This window comes from Oncorhynchus kisutch, linkage group LG3 (genome assembly GCF_002021735.2).
Source record: "Oncorhynchus kisutch isolate 150728-3 linkage group LG3, Okis_V2, whole genome shotgun sequence".
Lineage (NCBI taxonomy): Eukaryota > Metazoa > Chordata > Actinopteri > Salmoniformes > Salmonidae > Oncorhynchus > Oncorhynchus kisutch.
The window spans coordinates 20,878,259-20,889,085 of record NC_034176.2 but is presented as its reverse complement, the minus strand read 5'-3'; positions in this window follow the sequence as shown (position 1 = coordinate 20,889,085).

Below are 10,827 nucleotides of genomic sequence, written 5' to 3'. Positions count from 1 at the left end.
ACAAAGAACTTTCTCCTGAAACTTGTCAGTCTATTCTTGTTCTGAGAAATTAAGGCTATTCCATGCAAGAAATTGCCAAGAAAACTGAAGATCTCGAACAAAGGTGTGTACTACTCCCTTCACAGAACAGCGCAAACTGTCTTTAACCAGAATAGAAAGAGGAGTGGGAGGCCCCGGTGCACAACTGAGCAAGAGGTACAAGTACATTAGAATGTCAAGTTAGAGAAACAGATTCCTCACAAGTCCTCAACTAGCAGCTTCATTAAATAGTACCCGCAAAACATGAGTCTCAATGTCAACAGTGAAGAGGCGATTCCGGGATGCTGGCCTGATACAGCCTGGATTTGAACCAAGGACTGTAGTGACACCTCTTGCACTGAGATGCAGTGCCTTAGACCGCTCTGCCACTCAGGTGCCCTTGGCTCAAATATACTGCTTGCTTATCAGTAAACAATGAGAATTATTTTCATGCCAGACACAAGTAGAATGTCCATCAAGAGACAGTCAACCCAATAAACCATATATATATAAATGGTCCCTCAAAAGTATTCACCCCCTTTGGCATTTTTCCTATTTTGTTGCCTTTACAACCTGTCATTAAAATGGATTTGGGGGGGGGGGGTTCTGTCATTTGATTTACACAACATGCCTACCACTTTGAAGATGCAAAATATTTTTTGTTGTTTTGAACAAACACGAAATAAGACAAAAAAACAGAATAGTTATGCCTCTCAAATTTTCACCCCCCTAAAGTCAATACTTTGTAGAGCCACCTTTTGCAGCAATTACAGCTGCAAGTCTCTTGGGGTATGTCTCTATAAGCTTGGCACATCTAGCCACTGGGATTTTTGCCCATTCTTCAAGGCAAAACTGCTCCAGCTCCTTCAAGTTGAATGGGTTCTGCTGGTGTACAGCCATCTTTAAGTCATACCACAGATTCTCAATTGGATTGAGGTCTGGGTTTTGACTAGGCCATTCCAAGACATTTAAATGTTTCCCCTTAAACCACTCAAGTGTTGCTTTAGCAGTATGCTTAGGGTCATTGTCCTGCTGGAAGGTGAACCTCCGTCCCAGTCTCAAATCTCTGGAAGACTGAAACAGGTTTCCCTCAAGAATTTCCCTGTATTTAGCGACGTCCATCATTCCTTCAATTCTGACCAGTTTCCCAGTCCCTGCTGATGAAAAAGATCCCCACAACACGATGCTGCCACCACCATGCTTCACTGTGGGGATGAAGTTCTGGGGGTGATGAGAGGTGTTGGGTTTGCGCCAGACAGCGTTTTCCTTGATGGCCAAAAAGCTAAATTTGTCTAATCCGACCAGAGTACCTTCTTCCATATGTTTGGGTAGTCTCCCACATGACTCTTGGCGAACACCAAACGTGTTTGCAAATTTTTTTCTTGAAGCAATGGCTTTTTTTCTGGCCACTCTTCCGTAAAGCCCAGCTCTGTGGAGTGTACGGATTAAAGTGGTCCTATGGACAGATACTCCAATCTCCACTGTGGAGCTTTGCAGCTCCTTCAAGGTTCTTTGGTCTCTTCGTTGCCTCTGATTAATGTCCTCCTTGCCTGGTCTGTGAGTTTTGGTGGGCGGCTCTCTCGTGGCTGGTTTGGTTTGGCATATTCTTACCATTTTTTAATAATGAATTTAATGGTGCTCTGTGGGATGTTCAAAGTTTCAGATATTTTTTTATAACCCAACCCTGATCTGTAATTCTCCACAACTTTGTCCCTGACCTGTTTGAGAGCTCCTTGGTCTACATGGTGCAGCATGCTTGGTGGTGCCCCTTGCTTAGTGATGTTGCAGACTCTGGGGCCGTTCAGAACAGGTGTATATACAGTGGGGAGAACAAGTATTTGATACACTGCCGATTTTGCAGGTTTTCCGACTTACAAAGCATGTAGAGGGCTGTCATTTTTATCATAGGTACACTTCAACTGTGAGAAACTGAATCTAAAACAAAAATCCAGAAAATCACATTGTATGATCTTTAAGTAATTAATTTGCATTTTATTGCATGACGTAACTATTTGATCACCTACCAACCAGTAAGAATTTCGGCTCTCGCAGACCTGTTAGTTTTTCTTTAAGAAGCCCTCCTGTTCTCCACTCATTACCTGTATTAACTGCACCTGTTTGAACTCGTTACCTGTATAAAAGACACCTGTCCACACACTCAATCAAACAGACTCCAACCTCTCCACAAGGGCCAAGACCAGAGAGCTGTGTAAGGACATCAGGGATACAATTGTAGACCTGCACAAGGCTGGGATGGGCTACAGGACAATAGGCAAGCAGCTTGGTGAGAAGGCAACAACTGTTGGCGCAATTATTAGAAAATGGAAGAAGTTCAAGATGACGGTCAATCTCCCTCGGTCTGGGGCTCCATGCAAGATCTCACCTCGTGGGGCATCAATGATCACGAGGAAGGTGAGGGATCAGCCCAGAACTACACGGCAGGACCTGGTCAATGACCTGAAGAGAGCCGGGACGACAGTCTCAAAGAAAACCATTAGTAACACACTACGCCGTCATGGATTAAAATCCTGCAGCGCACGCAAGGTCCCCCTGCTCAAGCCAGCGCATGTCCAGGCCCGTCTGAAGTTTGCCAATGACCATCTGGATGATCCAGAGGAGGAATGGGAGAAGGCCATGTGGTCTGATGAGACAAAAATAGAGCTTTTTGGTCAAAACTCCACTTGCCGTGTTTGGAGGAAGATGAAGGATGGGAAGCACAGCCTCATGCTGCCCAGTGACATGAGCCAGTGACATATGCCCAGTGACATATATCTACAGTACTTGTGTATGTATAGTGTATATGTTATCGTGTGTGTGTGTTCGTTACTTGATGTGGAATAGTGTTCCATGTAGTCATGGCTCTGTGTAGTACTGCGTGCCTCCCGTAGTCTCTTCTGGACTTGGGGACTGTGAAGAGATCTCTTGTGGCATGTCTTGTGAGGTATGCATAGGTGTCCGAGCTGTGTGCCAGCAGTTTAGACAGACAGCTCGGTGCATTCAACATATCAATACCTCTAATAAATAAAAGTAGTGATGAAGTCAATCTCTCCTCCACATTCAGCCAGGAGAGATTGACATGCATATTATTAATATTAGCTCTCTCTGTACATCCAAGGACCAGCTGTGCTGCTCTGTTCTGAGCCAATTTCAATTTTTCCAAATCCTTTTATTTGGCACCTGACCACACGACTGAACAGTAGTCAAGGTGCGACAAAACTAGGGCCTGTAGGACCTGCCTTGTTGATAGTGTAGTTAAGAAGGCAGAGCATCGCTTTATTATAGACAGACTTCTCCCCATCTTAGCTACTACTGCATCAATGTGTTTTGACCATGACAGTTTACAATCTAGGGTTACTCCAAGCAGTTTAGTATTCTCAACCTTCTCAATTTCCACATGATTTATTACAAGATTTAATTGAGATTTAGGGTGTAGTGAGTGTTTTGTTCCAAATACAATGCTTTTAGTTTTTGAAATATTTAGGGCTAACTTATTCCTTGCCACCCACTCTGAAACTGCAGCTCTTTGTTGAGTGTTACAGTCATTTCAGTCTCTGTAGTAGCTGATGTGTATAGTGTTGAGTCATTCACATACATAGACACTCTGGCTTTACTCAAAGTCAGTTAGTAAAAATTGAAAAAAGCAAGGGGCCTAAACAGCTACCCTGGCGAATTCCTGATTCTAACTGGATTATATTTGAGAGGCTTCCTTTAAAGAACACCCTCTGCGTTCTGTTAGACAAGTAACTCTTTATCCACATTATAGCAGGGGGTGTAAAGCCTTAACACATACGTTTTTTCCAGCAGCAAACTATGATCAATAATGTCAAAAGCTGCACTGAAGTCTAACAAGACATCCCCCACAATCATTTTATCATCAATTTCTCTCAGCCAATCATCAGTCATTTTTGTAAGTGCTGTGCTTGTTGAGTGTCCTTCCCTATAAGCATGCTGAAATTCTGATGTCAATTTGTTTACTGTGAAATAGCATTGTATCTGGTAAAACACCATTTTTCCCCAGAAGTATACTAAGGGTTGATAACAGGCTGATTGGTCAGCTATTTGACCCAGTAAAGGGGGCTTTACTATTCTTAGGTAGCGGAATGACTTTAGCTTCCCTCCAAGCCTGAGGGCACACACTTTCTAGTAGTCTTAAATTGAAGATGTGGCTAATATTTCCATTCCGATTTTGTAGGACCCCGATGGGGGTGGCTAATAATTCCATCCAGATTGTAAGACCCCGATGGCTTGTCATTGTTGATAGACAATAATAATTGTTTCACCTCCTCCACACTGACTTTACGGAATTCAAAAGTACAATTCTTGTCTTTCATAATTTGGTCCAATATACTTGGATGTGTAGTGTTAGCGTTTGTTGCTGGCATGTCGTCCATAAGTTTGCTTATCTTGCCTCGAGACCCCCCCCCCCTTGCCAATGAAAAAGTAATTTGTAGTAGTTTGCATTATCAGTGGGCTTTTTGATGAATGAGCCATCTGATTCAATGAATGAAGGTGCCAAGTTGGCTTTTTTCCTCAAGATTTAATTTAAGGTGCTATGGTGTTGAGGGTCAGATATTACTCTCACTGGAGGATCAGTCTGAATAATGCTGCTGGGCTTGGGTTCAGGGGGATGGTGTCACGTCCTGACCTTGGTTCCTTTTTTTATGTCTCTATTTTAGGTCGGTCAGGGCGTGAGTTGGGGTGGGCATTCTATGTTTTGTTCTGTGTTTATATTTCTATGTGTTTGGCCTGGTATGGTTCCCAATCGGAGCCAACTTCCCGTGCCTACCGGAAGAAGCGCAGTACTGGTCAGGCACCATGTTATGCGGTTAAGCGCACGATGTTGCCAGTACGAGCTCATAGGCCAGCCCCCCGCAAGTGCCATGCGAGAGTGGGCATCCAGCCAGGGCGTATTGTGCCGGCCCAGCGTGTTTGGTCTCCGGTACGCCGTTTCGGCCCAGGGTATCCTGCGCCGGCTCTGCGTGCTGTGTCTCCGGGGCGCTGTGAGGGTGCAGTGCGTCCTATGCCTGCGCTCCGCCCGTGCCGGGCGAATGTGGGTATTGAGCCTAAGGGAGAGGTGCGAGTGGACAGCCCGGTTCAACCTGTGCCTGCACTCTGGAGGGTCCGGGCTAAAGTGGTCATCCAGCCTGGAGGAGTGGTGCCAAGGCTGCGCACCAGAGCTCCAGTGATCCCCCACAGCCCGGTCCATCCGGTGCCTCCTCCACGCACCAGGCCTCCTGTAGGTCTCCCCAGCCTGGTGGGTCCTGTGGCAGCCCCACGCAAGAGGCTGTCTCTCCGTCTCCTCCCTCCAGGTGCTCCCGCCTATCCAGTGCTTCCAGAGTCTCCCTCCAGTCAGGAGCTGCCAGAGCCGCCCGTCAGTCAGGAGCTGCCAGAGCCGCCCGTCAGTCAGGAGCTGCCAGAGCCGCCCGTCAGTCAGGAGCTGCCAGAGCCGCCCGTCAGTCAGGAGCTGCCAGAGCCGCCCGTCAGTCAGGAGCTGCCAGAGCCTCCCGTCACCGCGGACAGCTGCCCACCAAGACCCTCCCCTATGGGTTTAGGTTTTGCGGCCGGAGTCCACACCTTTGGGGGGGGAGGGGGTACTGTCACGTCCTGACCTTAGTTCCTTTTTTATGTCTCTATTTTATGTTGGTCAGGGTGTGAGTTGGGGTGGGCATTCTATGTTTTGTTCTGTGTTTATATTTCTATGTGTTTGGCCTGGTATGGTTCCCAATCAGAGGCAGTTGTCAATCGTTGTCTCTGATTGAGAACCATACTTAGGTAGCCTGTTTTCCCACTTTTGTTGGTTTTGTTGGTTTTCCTTTATTCTCTTGTTTGTTTTCTGTGTTCAGTGTAAAAATATGACAAACACTTACCATGCTGCATATTGGTCCGATATTTCATACTCCTCCTCAGATGAAGAGGAGAACCGTTACAGATGGCCAGGGAGGACGGCACAAACTGGAGCGGCCTGTCTGACGGAGATCTCTGGACCACAGAGATGTCCTTCCAGGTGAATTTGCCTGTCGGTGGAATGGTACGACAGCCACATCGCTACGTACGCTGGTTTTGCAAAGAAGAAAAACTGCTCTGCTGGTAATGACATTTGGGTTTTCCACCTGGTGGCATGGCTTACATATCGGTCAGTTTGTGGGGATTCTTGTCTGGACTGCAGCTGTGAGAGCAGACTACCAGTTATACAGTGCCTCTGGAAAGTATTCAGACCCCTTGACTTTTTCTATTTTGTGTACGTTACAGCCTTATTCTAACATGGGTTTTAAAAATAGAAAATCCTTAGCAATCTACACACAATACCCCATAATAACAAAGCAAAAACAGGTTGTTAGAAATGTTTTCACATGAATTAAAAATAAATACTTATTTACATAAGTATTCAGACCCTTTGCTATGAGACTCAAAATTGAGCTCCGGTGCATCCTGTTTCCATTGATCATCCTTGAGATGTTTCTACAACTTAATTGGAGTCCATCTGTGGTAAATTCAATTGATTGGGCATGATTTGGAAAGTCACACGCCTGTCTAAATAATGTCCCACAGTTGACAGTGCATGTCTTAAAACCAAGTCATGGGGTCAAAGGAATTGACCGTAGATTGCAGAGACAGGATTGTGTTAAGGCACAGATCTGGGGAAGGCTACCAATACATTTCTGCAGCATTGAAGGTCTCCAAGAACACAGTGGCCTCCAGGTAACTGAGCTAAACGACTACCGCCCCGTAGCACTCACATCCGTCATCATGAAGTGCTTTGAGAGACTAGTCAAGGACCATATCACCTCCACCCTACCTGACACCCTTGACCCACTCCAATTTGCTTACCGCCCAAATAGGTCCACAGACGATGCAATCTCAACCACACTGCACACTGCCCTAACCCATCTGGACAAGAGGAATACCTATGTGAGAATGCTGTTCATCGACTACAGCTCGGCATTCAACACCATAGTACCCTCCAAGCTCGTCATCAAGCTCGAGACCCTGGGTCTCGACCCCGCCCTGTGCAACTGGGTACTGGACTTCCTGACGGGCCGCCCCCAGGTGGTGAGGGTAGGCAACAACATCTCCTCCCCGCTGATCCTCAACACTGGGGCCCCACAAGGGTGCGTTCTGAGCCCTCTCCTGTACTCCCTGTTCACCCACGACTGCGTGGCCACGCACGCCTCCAACTCAATCATCAAGTTTGCGGACGACACAACAGTGGTAGGCTTGATTACCAACAACGACGAGACGGCCTACAGGGAGGAGGTGAGGGCCCTCGGAGTGTGGTGTCAGGAAAATAACCTCACACTCAACGTCAACAAAACTAAGGAGATGATTGTGGACTTCAGGAAACAGCAGAGGGAACACCCCCCCATCCACATCGATGGAACAGTAGTGGAGAGGGTAGCAAGTTTTAAGTTCCTCGGCATACACATCACAGACAAACTGAATTGGTCCACTCACACAGACAGCATCGTGAAGAAGGCGCAGCAGCGCCTCTTCAACCTCAGGAGGCTGAAGAAATTCGGCTTGTCACCAAAAGCACTCACAAACTTCTACAGATGCACAATCGAGAGCATCCTGGCGGGCTGTATCACCGCCTGGTATGGCAACTGCACCGCCCTCAACCGTAAGGCTCTCCAGAGGGTAGTGAGGTCTGCACAACGCATCACCGGGGGCAAACTACCTGCCCTCCAGGACACCTACACCACCCGATGCTACAGGAAGGCCATAAAGATCATCAAGGACATCAACCACCCGAGCCACTGCCTGTTCACCCCGCTGTCATCCAGAAGGCGAGGTCAGTACAGGTGCATCAAAGCTGGGACCGAGAGACTGAAAAACAGCTTCTATCTCAAGGCCATCAGACTGTTAAACAGCCACCACTAACATTGAGTGGCTACTGCCAACACACTGTCAATGCCACTGACTCTACTCCAGCCACTTTAATCATGGGAATTGATGGGAAATGATGTAAATATATCACTAGCCACTTTAAACAATGCTACCTTATATAATGTTACTTACCCTACATTATTCATCTCATATGCATACGTAGATACTGTACTCTATATCATCGACTGCATCCTTATGTAATACATGTATCACTAGCCACTTTAACTATGCCACTTGGTTTACATACTCATCTCATATGTATATACTGTACTCGATATCATCTACTGTATCTTGCCTATGCTGCTCTGTACCATCACTCATTCATATATCCTTATGTACATATTCTTTATCCCCTTACACTGTGTATAAGACAGTAGTTTTTTTTTGAATTGTTAGTTAGATTACTTGTTCGTTATTACTGCATTGTCGGAACTAGAAGCACAAGCATTTCGCTACACTCGCATTAACATCTGCTAACCATGTGTATGTGACAAATAAATTTGATTTGATTTGATCATTCTTAAATGGAAGACGTTTGGAACCACCAAGACATTTCCTAGAGCTGGTCGCCCCGGCCAAACTGAGCAATCGGGGGGATCTACCTTTATGGTAGAGCGACCAGACGGAAGCCACTCCTCAGTAAAAGGCACATGATAGTTTGCCAAAAGGCACCTAAAGAATCTCAGACCATGAGAAACAAGATTCTCTGGTCTGATGAAACCTATTTGGCCTGAATGCCAAGCGTCATGTCTGGAGGAAACCTGGCACCATCCTTACGGTGAAGCATGGTAGTGGCAGCATCATGCTGTGGTGATGTTTTTCAGTGGCAGGGACTGGGAGACTAGTCAGGATCAAGGCAAAGATGAACAGAGCAAAGTACAGAGAGATCCTAGATGAAAACCTGCTCCAGAGCACTCAGGACCTCAGACTGGGGCGAAGGTTCAGTTTCCAATAGGACAACGACCGCAAGCATACAGCCAAGACAACGTAGGAGTGGCTTCGGGACAAGTCTCTGAATGTCCTAGAGTGGCCCAGCCAGAGCCCGGACTTGAACATGATCGAACATCTCTGGAGAGATCTGAAAATAGCTGTACAGCAATGCTCCCCATCCAACCTGACAGAGCTTGAGAGGCTCTGCAGAGAGGAATGGGAGAAACTCCCCAAATACAGTTGTGCCAAGCTTGTAGCGTCATACCCAAAAAGACTCAATGCTCTAATCGCTGCCAAAGGTGCATCAACAAAGTACTAAGTAAAGGGTCTGAGTACTTATGTAAATGTGATATTTCAGTTTATTTTTTATAAATTAGCACAAAAAAAATAATCTGATTTTGCTTTGTCATTATGGGGTATTATGTGTAGATTGATGAGGGGGAAAACGATTTAAGACCTCCTAGACCTTAGTGCTGCTTTTGATACCATCGATCACCACATTCTTTTGGAGAGATTGGAAACCCAAATTGGTTTACACGGACAAGTTCTGGCCTGGTTTAGATCTTATCTGTCGGAAAGATATCAGTTTGTCTCTGTGAATGGTTTGTCCTCTGACAAATCAGCTGTAAATTTCGGTGTTCCTCAAGGTTCCGTTTTAGGACCACTATTGTTTTCACTATATATTTTACCTCTTGGGGATGTTATTCGAAAACATAATGTTAACTTTCACTGCTATGCGGATGACACACAGCTGTACATTTCAATGAAACATGGTGAAGCCCCAAAATTGCCCTTGCTAGAAGCATGTGTTTCAGACATAAGGCTGCAAACTTTCTACTTTTAAACTCGGACAAAACAGAGATGCTTGTTCTAGGTCCCAAGAAACAAAGAGATCTTCTGTTGAATCTGACAATAAATCTTAATGGTTGTACAGTCGTCTCAAATAAAACTGTGAAGGACCTCGGCGTTATTCTGGACCCTGATCTCTCTTTTGAGGAACATATCAAGACCATTTCAAGGACAGCTTTTTTCCATCTACGTAACATTGCAAAAATCAGAAACTTTCTGTCTAAAAATGATGCAGAAAAATGAATCCATGCTTTTGTCACTTCTAGGTTAGACTACTGCAATGCTCTACTTTCCGGCTACCCGGAAAAGCACTAAATAAACTTCAGTTGGTGCTAAATACGGCTGCTAGAATCCTGACTAGAACCAAAAAATGTGATCATATTACTCCAGTGCTAGCCTCTCTACACTGGCTTCCTGTCAAAGCAAGGGCTGATTTCAAGGTTTTACTGCTAACCTACAAAGCATTACATGGGCTTGCTCCTACCTATCTCTCTGATTTGGTCCTGCCGTACATACCTACACGTACGCTACGGTCACAAGACGCAGGCCTTCTAATTGTCCCTAGAATTTCTAAGCAAACAGCTGGAGGCAGGGCTTTCTCCTATAGAGCTCCATTTTTATGGAATGGTCTGCCTACCCATGTCAGAGACGCAAACTCGGTCTCAACTTTTAAGACCCCTTGGGTTGTGCCATGGCGGAGATCTTTGTGGGCTATACTCGGCCTTGTCTCAGGATGGTAAGTTGGTGGTTGAAGATATCCCTCTAGTGGTGTGGGGGCTGTGCTTTGGCAGAGTGGGTGGGGTTATATCCTTCCTGTTTGGCCCTGTCCGGGGGTGTCCTCGGATGGGGCCACAGTGTCTCCTGACCCCTCCTGTCTCAGCCTCCAGTATTTATGCTGCAGTAGTTTGTGTCGGGGGCTAGGGTCAGTTTGTTATATCTGGAGTACCTCTCCTGTCTTATTCGGTGTCCTGTGTGAATCTAAGTGTGCGTTCTCTAATTCTCTCTTTCTCTCTCTCTCTCTCTCTCTCTCTCTCTCTCTCTCTCTCGGAGGACCTGAGCCCTAGGACCATGCCCCAGGACTACCTGACATGATGACTCCTTGCTGTCCCCAGTCCACCTGGCCGTGCTGCTGCTCCAGTTTCAACT